The sequence below is a fragment of the Mastacembelus armatus genome, unplaced genomic scaffold (assembly GCF_900324485.2).
Source record: "Mastacembelus armatus unplaced genomic scaffold, fMasArm1.2, whole genome shotgun sequence".
NCBI lineage: Eukaryota > Metazoa > Chordata > Actinopteri > Synbranchiformes > Mastacembelidae > Mastacembelus > Mastacembelus armatus.
In genome coordinates, this window is record NW_022872940.1 from 987,259 (window position 1) to 1,002,982 (window position 15,724).

Here is a 15,724-nt window from a genome sequence, read left to right on the forward strand (position 1 = left end):
TGTTTCACAGTGGATTCGAACACCTCCCTCCTGTGGGAAAACCTGATGTTCTCTGAACCACCTGTTAACCAACCTCCTTCTAATGTGGCCTTTATATATTGCATCTCCATAAATCTAAACACTGACACAAGTGGGTTAATACCATGTGCTCTTGACAACCATGTCTAACATACTTGGCAAAGTATGATTATTTGATCCCCTGGGCGTGGGAACTGGATATAAATGCTGATATTTTAAGCCCCAAAGCATTTTTAGGACATTTCAAGTTCCCTCTGTAGGTTACACAGTCCATCCTCTCCGGGATCTGAACCAAACCGATTGCTTTTTTTTTTTTTTATTACAAATTGAACTGCAAATCATTTATATTCAAGTCAATTGCTCCCATATTAGTCTTAATTATAGTGAAATAGCTTAAACTGGAACTAATTTATACAGTATAAAGAAGAAAACATTTCTCTACTTTTTAACTTTTTTCTTCTGTCTGTAGTTTTGTAAAATAATGAATAATTTAATCCACTTAATTTCTTCTCTAAGAGCTTTATATAACACTACTTGCACAATCGTACCTGACAAGCAAGGATCATAATTACAAGTAAAGGTAAACAGTTTTAGCTTTTCTGACTCTAAAATGTTCAACTTCTCTGAAAGCACACGTGTCCATGGCGCACAAAAGATTCAGGCCAGTTGATGTCAAGCTCACAGAGCTTTTAAGAAGCCAAACAGACACATTAATGCAGATTCCCCCTTTTTTTCCTTTGAAAGTTCAAACACAAAGAACAAACATGACACATCTATGTATAGAAGAAAAGAACAGGCAGAAGACAACCTGTCCTGGGTGTTTCCTAGCCTGTCACTTGGTGAATGCTGGGAAATACTCCAGCCACAACACTACCCTCATCTGAAATGTTTTCTATACGATGGTTTTCTAGTGAAGCACAATCAACTGTTCACAAGGGCAAAGACCTCCATCATGTTTGCCAGTGGGGTGAGTTATATCACCTGGAAGTCCTCTTTAGGCTTCCAAATGAGGCTGGGGAGCCGCCAAAGTGGCTGCGAGAAAAGAATGGATCCACTGCAGCCAAAACCGGACCAGCACTTGGCCGGCGCCTGCCGGTCGTCTCCCAGTCTGTACACGAGCCAGCAGAGACACCGGCATTCCAAATGGGACAGGGAGCTGAAAAATCAGGAGCTTCAAAATACCAAAGTACAGATCAACAGAATTACTGGCAAGCTGATCCACCTGCTCCACTCCGATACCTTAAAATAATATCCATCTGAGACAGACAGAGAAATCATTTGATTGTTTTCATGGCCACTTTTTACTTGACTGTTACTGTGTCATCAGGTTTTATGGCTACTGTTCTTCTCTTTCTCCTCCTGTATTTCCTATATATTAGGCAACAAAATGCATTGACATGTACTGATATGGCCATTTGAGAGAGAGTGCAAATGGGAGACATTAAGAGAAAGGTGAAAGAGACACAATGGTGAGCAGGGAAAGTAAAAGTATGACATTATTATTGTTGTTATTATTAATATTATTGTTGTTCTTCTTATTATTATTATTATCAATTCCAACTTTTTTATATAGCAAAAAATAGCAGATGACCAAAGTACTTCACAAAACACACCCTATGACAGAGTAATACAGGAAAACACAAGTACTAAACTAGGCTTACTTAGTAAATTCAATTTACACAGTCAAACCAAATCAAACGCATTATCATAAGAAAATGTTTTACACTGAGACTTAAAGATGGTGACTGGTGGAGACAATCTAATATATAAAGGCATATCATTCAAATGTTTCGGGGCTGCAAATGAAAAGCACAGTCACCTCGACTATTAAGCCTAGTAAAAGGAACTGCCAGAAGCAAACGATCACTAGATCTCCTGGGTCTGGGAAGGCAGTATAGCTTTAAAAGGTCAGAGAGATGCGATGGAGAAACAATTTGATGCTTTAAAAGCCATCAACATGATTTTGAACTGGATTATAAAATGAACAGGTAGCCAGTGAAGGGATGCCAACACAGATATAATATATTGTTGAAAAACAAGAAGCCGCATTCTGGACAAGTTGGAGGTGGTTTAGCAAAGACTGGCAGACGCCAATATAAAGTGCAAACGATTTAAAAATAAAAGAGTGAATGACAATTTCATGTCTAAAAAGTTTTTACCATTAAAAGTCTTAGTTGGAAAAAGCTTGCTCTGACCACAGAATTTATTTGTTTATCCTTTGCAAATTTATGATCCAATATGACACCCAGGTTTTTCACCAATAATTCTATAAATGGATCACAAATTAAAGCGACTTTTGCTGGACAAAACATAACTTCAGGCTTATGACAAGTTTTTGATATTTAGACTCTGCAGCTTTAACAGTCCTTTGATCGTTACACCAGAAATGAAGCTTGTCCTTCTGCTTCTCTACACTCGCAGCACCAGTTGTCTAATTGAAGCAAGAAACATCATCATTATTATTGCTGGAACCTTCAGATTCATCAAATCTAAAATAAGCAAGCTGCAATTACTATATGTCACTTGTAAACCTATGTTCAAGAACAGTCTCATATCTCTTAGAGGAAAATAGCAAATGAATGTGAAAAACTTTTCAACAAAGTTTGTTCATGTCTACATGGTTTTTCTGGTCAGTGCTATTATCGGCAGCGCAGGCTGCATGTTTCCTGAATGAAGCATATACATTAGAAGCAGATCACATTTTGCTCTATAACAAATGGCCACATGTCAAAATACTTTTTGTGGTGTGTATTCAGCTATAATAGATGTATGTTTGTGATTATTTCTGACACCGAGACCGAGAGAGATTTGCAGCTTTCTGTCCCTTTTAATTAATTTGCTAAAAGTAGCATATCTTCAGATCTAATCTCCTCAGTTAATAACTTCTTAATTTAAGAGGATTAGGCAATAGGTAAAGGAGAGACTAAAACAGAGAGGGAGTATAAAGGACATGAAAAACACAAAGCCTGTAGATAAGGAGACAGGTGAGGGGGATGAAACATTGACAGAGTGAATAGTAGAGGGAATAGTGTCTTTTTGACATGACAGTGTTAAAATCAGCTAAAAGACTCACACTGGATTCAGATGGTCACCCTTGTGGATGTATTAACATGTGTTTGTTTTGGTAGCATTAGCCACTGAACAGGGTGTGTTGTGTGAGCCTTAGCTACAGCTTGTCATTTCACTTCACATCACATCGTAATCTTAAAGCCTTTGAGAGGTGTCATACTCTTGTTTAAAACCTTTGTTATTTCTCTGAAATGGATTCTGCCTTAGACGTCACAGCAGCAGAACTTAAAACTGACCCACTTTGGACATAGGATCTAAGAGTACCTTTAAAATGCAGTTTCTCCAGCCCATTCTTCAGACTTACCTGTTTTATCTATTTTCCCCATTTAATTGTTTTTCTATATTTTTTCTCTTGGTTTGAGTGATATGACTAAAGAAGTGCTAGATAAATAAAAGATACATCATATGTTTATATTTTAGTCATGCATATAAGTACTGTTTGGTATCTGGTAATAATATGTATACATTATAAATAATAATGTATCATCAGCTGTAAACAAGACAGACAGAGAGTCTGTGGGTATGTGCAGGTATTGGGTGGGCAAATGTTTTGCCTTAACACCCTCAGACAAGCCACTTTCAGGCCACTACACCACATTGTTGCACTGTTAAAAATACTGTATTACCATTATGTTACTTTGATATGGATTTTAATGAAGTTTTTGACTGGAAATTGCTTTCTGCCTTTGTTTTTTAAAAACACTGGGTAAAAATTTTCATTATCCAAAATAAATAAGCCTCTAATGTTGTTCTCATACGTCTCTGAAATACATTTCTGAGACTTTACTGTTGCTAAGTTGCAGACATCTAAATATGGATTTTGTAAAGTTTAAATTTACAAGCTCATCAATCAATCTAGCAGTGTGCGTGGAGGAGTGCTAGTATCAGTAGATGTCATTGCTCTTTCCCTCGCACATTCATCCATGAACATATGTCTGTTTATTCTGATTGGAAAAAGGAAGGCAGCAGGAACAGGACGACACATGAAGAAATAACCAAACCATGACAGGTGGATGAATCGACTTAAGACTGATCCTCCAACCTCTTCAGTTCTCAGTGCAGATTGCCATTTTACTTCGATATACAGCCCTAGCAGGCATCCATAGTTCATGAATGGTAATTTTGATCAGTGGCAGATTATTTAGGGGAATTATGCCACCAAAATAAAAAGTCCTGCAAAAGAGAGTCATTGTACTTCTAAATTCTCCTAACTAACTTTGCCTGCATCCTGATCGCACCAACGTTAAGTGCACCCTTGATTTCGACCTGACATTATGGAGTATTCCCCCCAGTGCTGGAGAATGTGGATGAAGAAATGGGAAAAATAAATGAGGTTAGTGAAGGCACTGAACTTAATTTAAAGACAAGAAAAACCCAAAGTCTCCACTGTACTCAAAACAAACATACTCAACTTAAAAAAAAAACAGCCCCAGACAGAAAGTAAAGCTAGACTCCACTGGGTCTGTTGTTGATGGTGACACTGGTTGCTATGGTTCTGCTGTTACTATGGTTACAGATGTGATTTCTGGTCCCAAAGCACAAATGTGGTGATCTTGATGAACAGGTGAAATCACAGCATGGGTGTTTGCGTACACGCGCATGTGTGTGGTGTGTCTGTGTGTGTGTATGTGAGCGTGTGTGTGTGTGTGTGTGTGTGTGTGTGTGAGAGAGAGAGAGAGATTGATAACTCTGCCCTGCACCTCCGAAGCAATAAACCATCACTACTACACACACACACTCACCCTTCACACACACACACACACGCGTATAGTCACACACCAGCTAATGAAAAGATGGAGGAATACTGTGCCACTAGCATTTCCTTCACACATGTACACACTGTCCAATCATCTCACTGCTAAACAGAGACGTGGAGGCATGTGAGCGAGTCGAGGTGCGTTTGATTTATGCTCACATACTCTTGAAGAGAGGTGGACATGTCACTGACCAGTTGGAGGTAAATCAGAGTTCTTCTGCTTCAATATCACATACCTGATGTCATCATGCTGTGTCTGCTGACCTTTGACCTCCACTCTAATGGCTACAATTTGATTGGAATAAATGCATTTTTTTTCTTGCAGCTTTTTCCAAATATTCCCTTTGTCATTTTAGATTTTGTTTTACTCTAAAAATGTTCCTACAAAATTTGTTTTTGTGGCAAGACAACATTTTAGTACTAATTTTGTGAAATAAAATAAATCTAGCATCATAATAGCATCATTAAATATTTCAAATGCTACCAAACTCTATATTGTATTTTTTAAACCAGAGCTTTTAAAAATAAGGTCTAGGTCTAGGTCTAGGTTTAGGTGCATCAGGCTAAACCTAATACAACTGTCCTGCAACAAATTCTCCTTTAACAAGGTAATAATGTTCAGTTTTTTATTTTAAACTGTTTTAGAGAGATGCCAATTCAGCTGTATGATCATTTAGGAGGTTTGAGGTGCTGTTCGCCTGACTTGTGTTATACTTAAAGATGTTTTTATTATTTTGTCTAACCCACTTATGGAATAACATTTTTTTTTTTACAATTTTTTAAACAATGAAATTGTTTTAAAATATTTTTTGTAAAATTATTGTGGAGCAACTAAAATGTGATGTCTAATCTGTATTTATAAATATTTTGCATATTTTATGTGGACTAAAGCCACAAACAAGCCTGACAAATGGAAATGTCACATTTGCGGAGCATTGGTGCTGCCATGTGCCTGCATAGAAAATGTTCATAGCAGCTGTTTTCATATGATGCCCTTGTGTTTTTAACTTAAGTGCACTGTGTGTACTCTTCACCACAAATATAAACAAAAATAATGAATTATGTTTTGTTTTCAGCCAATACCTGGAGATTTAAGCAGTGATACACATGACAAATAGTCCTGAAATAAAGACCCAGAACAGCTATATGTGTCATTCTATAATCAATTGATCATTTAGAGAGAAAACAATTGAGCCAGTGTTGGTAAGTTCCTAGCTTTGGCTTCTCTTTTCACTGTTTTCCAAAACCTGTAATGATTTTTTGAGATTTCTTTTTCCTCATCATGTTACATAGTTAGGTCTGTTCTGTCTTTATGACTGCAGCTAACCATTCAGGCTGCAGCTGTCTGGCCTCTTTGTTCCTCTGTAAGTTGGCTTATCTTGCCTTGAACACTCACTTAAGAAAAATGTTGACTGTCAGACCTCTATTAAAGGTGACACGTGCTGATCTTTGGTATTTTACTTTAGAGAACACCCCAGGGCAGCTGTTTTTAGAGCTGTTACTCAACTATCAAATTTCTTTTTTAACCTGAGCGTTTTGCCTGGATAAATAAATTTAATTTGATTACATTTACCAGAAAGTATAGACAATTTTGTTAACTCGGATATAAATTTGTTGTCATCAAATTATTGTTTTTTAGAGTTTATGTTAACTGTTCAGAAAGACAGTGTAATGTTTTAGGAGCTACAGATGCTTGTTATGCTAAATAAAAATTAAGGCAACATATAAATATATAAACAATGCAAAAAGAATTTGTAATGCAAGAGACAATACATGTGGCCAGAGCAACATCAAGAATATTTTTTCTTAATTTTTCAGTATCATAGAGATGATTTAACCAAATGCTACTGCTGTATTCAACAGTGTTTCTGCTTTTGCTAAAATCCTAATGATGCAAAGTGAGCACTCTTTTCTGATGTCTGTACTGCAAACAGAGTACATGTACTTTATTATCAAGCTGAAGATAAAAACTGATTTTTATGATGATTTGATAAAAGGTCGACAAGCTTCTCTGAATGCTGTCAACAAAAACAACACCATGCTGCTCTGAGGGCGACCTATAAATAGCCCACACGCACACGTCCTTGTGACATATAACACCCTGTATTCGTTGTATTCACTTAGATGTGTGCCTTCGCCCAATGTCTTTGATTATATTTTGACAGCTTGATAATACATTGCAAGTACAAAGGCCAAAAACAGGTAGACAGTCACCTAACTAACCCTTTCATAACTAATCCTCACAGCAGGAACTGCTAATGAGACTTGTGTAATTTAGTTTACTTTGACCAAATCGGGAAACAAAATAAACCAAGGTCTACCACAAGTATTCAAAGGTAGAATGAGAAGGGCAAACATACTGTTCAGTGTAGCACAACGAAGTACATTTATGTAAGTGTACTTGAAGTACTGATACTTGTATATTATGCAAACCTATTGTACTTTTTACTGCACCACACCTGTCTGACAGCTGTAGTTACTTATCAAATAAAGTTTTTGTGCCAGTGAAAATTTCAAACATATGTGATCTAAACATGATGCACATCTGCAGATTAAGCTATTCACAGTTTATAAAGTATGGTCCAATCTTAATCTACTACAGCAGTAAAGTTCAACATATACATTAATACAGCAGTAACATTACTATCATATATACATAATATATAATGGTATTAACATTCAGACGCACCATTTTTCTCCATAATTAGTACTTTGATACTTTAAGTGGAGATTCTGATAAAACACTTTTACTTAAGTACATGGATGGATTACGGAAAAGGACCGGGGCCCTAAGGGGTCAGGAGGCCTCCAGACCAGAGACCTTTGAAGGGAGTGTCAACAAAAAATCCAGAAAACAAGAAAAATAGATAAAAAACAACTACAAATGGATAGAAAAACAACTAAAAAGAGACACAGAATTACAGGTAGAAACTGTAATTTACAAAAATCTTTAAACAGAAAAAAGAGACAAAAATCAAAGAGATGTAAATCCACTAAAAGTAGGAAACAGAAAATTACACTAAACACACAAAATAGCTACAAAAAGGCAAACTGACAAGAAATAAATAACTTGAAAGAGTTGCAAAACAATTAAAAATAGACGAGATAAAATAAGATTTTAACAATATGGATCAAAACAGACTACAAATCATGTGGTTGCCAATTCCTGCTATGTCTGTGTCCAGGGGCCCATTGTTTCATAGTCTGTTCATTACAATTTGAATGCAGGATATCGGCTTGTGGTGAAATATTTTTACACAGTAGTACTTCTACATTCACACAAGTAACATTCCCAAATATTTCTTTCACCACCGTCTAATATTTCTATGACGTAGTTTGACTTAGTTATTTGTCAGCTTCCTTTTTAAGTAATTGTTCTTGAACAGTTCACTAGTTTCTTAGATAAGATCAAGTTAAAAGTTTTATTTTAAAGGTTGATTCAGCAGATTTCATTTTTTAATTGAACCCATGACAGTATAAAATTCAGCTGTACAATTAAATATTTGATTGTCATTCTCACGCATTACACATTTTATTTTTGTGAAAAAATAAGAAGCTCTGCTGACTCCAGTGTCTGTCCAGATTTGGACAGTAAAATCGTTGAAGGAAGTGGCGAAGACGTCACTTTTAAGAGTATTTCTGCGAGCTGCCTTAACAGAGAAATAACAGATAATTAAACTGTCAGTGCTCTCAGCTCTGCGCTCTCTAGCAGAGAGGATTAAAGCAGTAGAGGAGCAGATCTGTTCGTCCTGACTCAGCTTTGTGACGTCGTTGAGTCACTGCAGCCTGAAATTTCAGCTCAGGTGAGGCTGAACCAGACCAGGCCAGAAGGCCGCTCTAAAACCTGTTTTTGTTAGTATTTGTGCTCTTGCTTTTTACAGTGTGTTGTTGCAGGTGCTCTTATTAGCCTTTATTAGTCTTTTTTTTCACTGCACCACATGAGGATGAGAACAGTGGTGGAAGAAGTAACAGGAGAATTACCACATTGTAAAAATACTACATGTAAAAGTTCTGCATTCAAGATTTTATGTAAGTAAAAGTACAAAAGTATCAGCATTTAAATGTACTTAAAGTATTACAAATAGTCATTCTGCAGAATGTCACATGAATGTATCTGATATTATTGGATTCTTATTATTGATATTATCATCACTTTAATGTTGCAGCTGGTAAAGGTGGAGCTAATGCTAACTACCTTATATATTAATTATATATTTATAATTTGAGGTACTTTACATACCGCTGGGTAGCTTGTGAATTAATTAATTAATAAAGTTCGATGATTATACCGTATTATGTTTTATTCGTCTGATTCGGAAAACCAGCTGAAGTTATCAGATAAATGTAGTGCAGTAAAATGTACGAGATTGTTAAAACTCTAAGCAAATACAATTAGGTTTTATCTCAGTGTATGAGCACAACCAGCCTGAGTGATGATGATAATGAAGTAGGCCTAAAGCAGGTTCAAGGTTTGGGGATGGTCAATGATAAAGTGCAGCGTCATTAGCAGGGACTTTTTGGACAAGGAGCAACTAAATTTAAACCTTGGTGTCTGAAACACAGTTGACGTTTGAGTTCATAGAAATATTTCACAGTTCCTAGAAATACAATTGTGGTCAAAACAGCCATTGGTGCTCTGGTCACGAGCTTTGGTCAGTGCTCTGGATCATTAAATTCTTTGTAATGTTCTGAAAAACAAACCTTTCACATTTGACAGGATATAACATTAATGTTTGTGTCTTTCATTGGAGTTAATGGCCATGAAAACACACAGCAGAAACACAAAAAGGAAATGAATGCAAAGCAAAAGCTAAGGGGTGGATTATAAGGGCTCAGGAGGGTTTTTGAGCTCCACAATAAAAGCTATAGAGCTGCTCTCAGATTTCATACAGCGCCTTTACTGCACAAAGGTTGTAGATAATAAGCAGGAAGGTAGTTTCTGCCTGCAGGACTGATGTCAGAGCAGAGAGCCGCAGCGCTGCCACGTCCGTCAAACAGCAGCTTGTGTTGTCTCAGCGCCCAGCACAGGAAAGGTCAGACCTGCTGCTCAAACACTGAACAAACAGTACAACACCATGTGGGGCTTTTCAGCTGCACACATACAGAAACACATCCAGGCACACATACATTATCGCCCACACACAGACGAACACACAGACACACCAAATGCAGGTTCAGACACCCATGGGCTCACGTAGACAGACACATGTAAGCACACGATACACTTTCTGTACTCACACGCAACTCACACAGAATTGTAATGCACGCAAGGCAGGCGGTGCAGCGCTTGAACACCTGTTGTTAGGCTGTAGCAGAGTGGTGTTGAAGGGTTGACACAGCAGCTACAGGCACACTGAAAATCACTGTTCACCTGTTTCTCCTGGTTTAACGTTTACAGAAATGTAGATAGACAACACCCCGTGCACAGCTTTCCATTACTGTGGTGAAGTGAACACTTCAGCCACTGGGTGCTATTACGAGCAACCTACTGCATATAAGCATTTAGATTGGACAATTTGGAAAACAGTTTAGATTCAAACCATAAAGATTTTCTTACAACTTGATGAGTATTTGAAGACTCTCAAGTAAGACAAAGTACCGTCAGCACAAATTATAGAGCTGGAGAAAGAAATCCAAAAAGAAGAAACAAAAAGAAAAGTTGGGTCAACTGAAAGGAAAAGACGTTACGTGTTTTCTAAATGCTAGCACCTCTTAATGTACACCAATCTCTCACCAATCATAACTCAACAAAAGATTTGAGTGATGGGTAGGAACAGTATGAGTATTTCATTAAGTAGATTTTTAACATGTCATGGACCTTTTCATTCAAATGAATCACAGGATCAGGATCAGTTTTTCTTCTTGTCACATTAGAAATTTTAAACAAACTGATTTTTAGACTCTATCACACCATTCAACTTTTTCTTCAGTAAACTAACACAAACTCCATCTTCTGCAAACTCAGAAGCATCATCTCTGACTTTCCTTCCTTCTGACCTTCTTTCCTACTTACTATCTTACCATCCTACTTTCTGATCTACTTCTCTTCTCTATCACCTTCCTACCGGCCACACTTCTTTCCTTGCTGAGCTTATTTCCAGTCAACTCCTGGATCTTTCTTATTTCTCATTTCAGAGACAAATCTTGTATTTTTTACTGCACTTACATATATCTGATAATTTTAGCTCATATTCAGAGTCAGATCAATAAAAAAATACAGTATAATCATTATGTATATATATATATATATATATAGAGAGAGAGAGAGAGAGAGGGAGGGAGAGAGAGAGGGAGATTTATATATATATATATATTTATACATATATAATCCAATAATATTATGCACTACATTTATCTGATAAATTTAGTCATTCTCCAGAATGTATACTTCTATTTTTGATACTTCAGTTAATGCAGGACTTTTGCACTTTTACTTTAGTAAAGGATCTGAGTACTTCTTCCAGCAGTCGCCAAAGGTTTGTGGACATGATTATCTCAGTAGGACAGAAGGGGTTAAACCATATGTGAATGCAGCATCACGATCTATCGTCCCACCTATACCTCCTGCTGCATAACACTCCTTCACTGGTTTCCCTCATGATCTTTTGTCAACCCTAGCGCCAACCTCCTCCTCCTAAGTACCTACTGCCTTCCAACCCTGTGTTCTCACATTCTTCCTACCCACCATGACATCCATTTACTGTACCTGTAGAGCTTTTGCAAGTGAGGCAGGCAGGGGTTAAAAAGCTGTAAGTACATTTCTAAACTGAGAAATTTTTAATATCAGACCCAGAGGAACAGTCGGGGGTCATGACATATAAGCTACTGGACTGTCGCCTGGAGTCTTGCTATAGACATTTCAGTGAGTTGGTGGGGGGCAGGTGGGGCGGAGGGCAGACCTAATCTAATGTCTACATGCAGCCAGTGTGGAAAATATCATATCAGGTCAAGTCTCACAATTTATTTATTGAAAACTCATTATGCCGAACTCGCTCCATCTACCTTTTTCTTCAGAAAACTACAGTGCAAATGTTGATGCATGTGTTTAGGTAAAAAAGAAAAAAGGATTTTATAACAATATTTATCAAATATTAAAGTATTACCTCCACTTTCTCAAATGCAATTTCAGAAAAAGTACAGTAATTTCAATACAGAGTGTGTCTTTAAAGGAATTAGATTAACTTTAAATTTAATTTGATTTTTAAAAGTAAAGTAATTAATACAGATTTTTTTTTTAATCATGTGATTATTAGGACTGTTATTAAGGTTTTATTACATGAAGCATATAAAATGAGATAAAACTGACTCAGCTACATGCTGTACTCAGACATAATGTCTGGTTGTCACGTCATGAGTTTGTGCGACATGATTTCAGGGGATTTATCCAGAAGCCGGGAGGATCATCAGGAAAACCTCAAGGAACACTGCTGCAGGTCTGAATGATTTTCTATTTCACTGTGATCAGTCTCATTATGAACAATGGCCTCATACAGATGTAGTAAGTTTCAAAAACCTCCATTGTAATTTGAACTTACTGTATGTCAGGGTCATTATAAATATTATAGAGACACTTCAGGAGTATTACAGCAATTACACAATTCACACAGTCCCCTACAAATGTGCTGTACGAGCATTGTCATGAAGAACATGTAATATATGATCTGATATGGTAGCTTATACTGAAGAACACTACAATATTTCTGTACCATAAGCAATAAAACAGCAAGTACCTACAATAATGGTTATGTTTCGACTGTAAAAGGAATATCCTGGCACAGGTATTTTGGAGGTAAAAATATTAAAACAACTTTAAGTCCTACAGAGTTATTGTAAATTAATTATAAAATATATCATAAAAGTGCTGAAATGGTTCTACTGAGTGCCTCAAGTCCCAGTAGAAATATGGAAATATTGGCGTGTTAGTTGATCTAAAGAAGTAAGCATGCCAAAGTATGACAACCAGCAGCAACCACAGCCCCAAATGTATCTCCACTTACATAAACACACTCGGTTAATTAATGGAAAGTGGTGGCACGGCTCGGCTCGGCACGGCACGGCTGATAAGGAGCAGGCTGTCATAGGAACAGGGGAGTCTCTGGAGGGCGAAGGTGACTCAAAACAGGGATGAAAAGGAGGATACACCGGTGTCAAAATGATTTAAAGCGCCTGTTTTTAGGGTGAAACTGTGTCTGCGTGAACCATTATCAGCCTCTGTGTCCAAATTATTAACAGCATGACTCAAGTCAGGCAATATGTGAGTCTTAAAACTTAAAATGAACATTACATTTCTGGACATTGGTATTTTAGTTGACTTCCTATTAGCGTTTATAAGGCTTGTGTGCATTTAAAGAAAAGCTCTGACACATTGTAATTAGTTTTTACCCACATAAATGCACTAAAACATGCTTTAAGTAAATGCGCGTCACCTAAAGCCTTTATTCTCACAGGTGAAATGAATAAAAAGTAAATAGTTTTTTGCGCAGGGTCGCAGATGTTTTGCCTTTTCAGGATCAACTGACTCTAAAAGGTCAGAGTTCAGCCCTTAACAACATAATACCTCCAAACCTTTAGACCATAGTTTGGAGAAAAGAAGTACTCACATGTGAAACAACTGCGTTATAAACTGCAGGTTTGTGTCTGGCTTTCTTTCACACCATCACCGCTCCTTCGCGTACCGTTCACAGCTGCCAAATCCCATCCAGAAAGGAGGCGCGAAGTGGTCGATCCATGGGCAAAAAAGTGTTTGGAGTAAAATCTCTTAAAAGAAGAGGATGAATATGAATCTTGTGTTATTTTAATCCAGCAGAGTGATAATGATTATGAAAATAATGAGGACAGGAGAAGTGTCCTTTTGGCGACGGCGGGGAGCGGACTGTAGCGCGTCAGTCCAGCCGGCGAGTGGAAAGTGCGCACCGGGCTGCTTCACTCCTTTCCGCTTTCTCTGTCATCTTCCCAACTTCAGCTCCTTTTATCCTCTGGGGGTGGCTTCAGCGTTCTTGTAGACCCCCTTTAAATGTCGAAAACACACCCCTCAACCTCAGGAAAGGAGATTTTAGTTTCTTCTCATCCGTTTTAGGTGTGATAATTAACGAGAACACGCCTTCAAAATAAACGTGTCCTTTGTGGCTCCAGATGTTGCTTTTATTTATTTATTTGTTCTTAGAAAAATAATTCGAAAGCGAAAAAGTGAGAAGTTTTCCGTGAGACCGGAATGTTTTGCTGCGTTCTGCTGCCTCGGTGAGTCGGTAGGTTGGTAGGACTGACCGGCCGTAGTCCCATCATCCCTACCACTTGATCGGCCCCCGGACACTGACGGAGAGAGAGAGTGAGGGAGATACAGGGAGGGAGTTGGAAATGGGGAGGTGGGACCGTGGAGGGCAGTGTGTGTGTGTGTGTGTGTGTGTGTGTGTGTGTGTGTGTGTGTGTGTGTGTGCGCGCGCTTGTGTGTGTATGTGGTGGGGTATCGCGAGGTTACGCCCCTAGTCCCGTTTGTGTCGCACTGTGGTGACAGGGGACATGTACACAGGCACACAAACACTGATATGCAACAAAGACAAAGCCATTAAAACGCAGAAGACAGGTTACTTAAAGTATGGGCTGTAATGGCTAAAGGTCTTAAACCTGCTATTGTCCTGGTGTCATTGTCCACACAGAGCCAGACACAGTTGTGTCCTGCAACACAGAGCCAACAAAACACACAGAAGATGCTTGAAGTAAACAATGACATGCTAGCGTCATCTATTGTTATTGCTAACAAGCTGTGTGTGCAGAAGCATACTGATATGACCTGGCATTACATGTTCATTAGAGAATGACTAGCCACAGATGGCCAAAAGTCTGCAGGCACCCCTGTTCCTATGCTTTGGTTTGGTCTGGACCTGTTTTGGTGAGAAGGGTCAAAGATGCTCCATCATGTCTAAAGATATTTCAGGCAACAGTGTTCTTCAGTCTTTGCATTCACAGTTTGTCTTTCTTTCTGTCTTTTGTCTCTTTCCCGTTTGCAGGATGACAAAAAGTCACTGTGCACAAAACCAGTTCCATAAATTTTTACGTCTTGTTTAGAAAAGCTTGAGCAGCTTCCACAGAGCCATGACTTCAGGCATATCCAACTCCTTTGTGATGAAGTGGACACAGGCTGTGGTCCAGACCTTATCACCCACTATCACTGATGCTCAACTCAAGTTAGGGCAAATCCTATGTTCAACATCTGTTAAAAAATGAGTGAAGGCTACGAATTAATGACCATACTGCTGCAACTTGAAAATATTATCAGAAGATGTTTGAGTGCTCTTCTACAGACAACACGGCACCATAATTAGAAAAAAAGAATTGGTCTGTTGCCCTGACGCAGTAAAATAAAAACATTAGAATTTGAATTTCATCATTTAAGACAGATGAGATGAGATGAGATGAGATAAACCTTATTCATCCCTAAAGTGAAATCCAGGATGAATTTGTGAAATAAATAAGAATATGAGCACAACAAAGCATACAAGTAACAGCTGATAATATATGTAGTGTTATAGCATTTGAAAAGTTAATTTTAATGAATGGCCTGTATAAATAAAGATTTTATTTCAAAATGAGTAACTTCCAACAAGTTTCTCCTGTTTTCTCTGGTTCTGCTGTTTCCACTGAGTGTATAAGAGTCTCCCCCTTGTGTTTGTTATCAGTCACTGCTACGACTAGCAGGAAAAACTCAACTGGCAGTTCATTTGGTTTCATACTGTAATGAAAATTTACTCTGCTATTTATATTCTATAGCTATATGTAAGCTTGATGTATATTGTTTTCTGTTAAGATTGGAAAAATAACCTTCATCCCACACACAGTTTTGTTTTCATTCCATTAAAGAGATTTTAAGAGGTGCTTCTCTATAGA

The 15,724-nt window shown here is 37.8% G+C and overlaps 1 protein-coding gene and 1 pseudogene across 1 annotated transcript in view; one reads left to right on the forward strand and one right to left on the reverse strand.

Moving 5' to 3' along the window:
* Positions 1-13,564, reverse strand: part of LOC113143883 (sodium channel protein type 4 subunit alpha-like) — a 240,378-nt gene extending 226,814 nt beyond the window's left edge. The window contains exon 1 of the mRNA XM_026329485.1: positions 13,444-13,564. The gene's annotated coding sequence lies outside the window, so the exon portion shown is untranslated. The remainder of the gene's footprint in view (positions 1-13,443) is intronic.
* LOC113143885 (zinc finger protein 208-like) overlaps positions 1-15,724 on the forward strand; it is a 905,597-nt pseudogene that overhangs the window by 787,123 nt on the left and 102,750 nt on the right.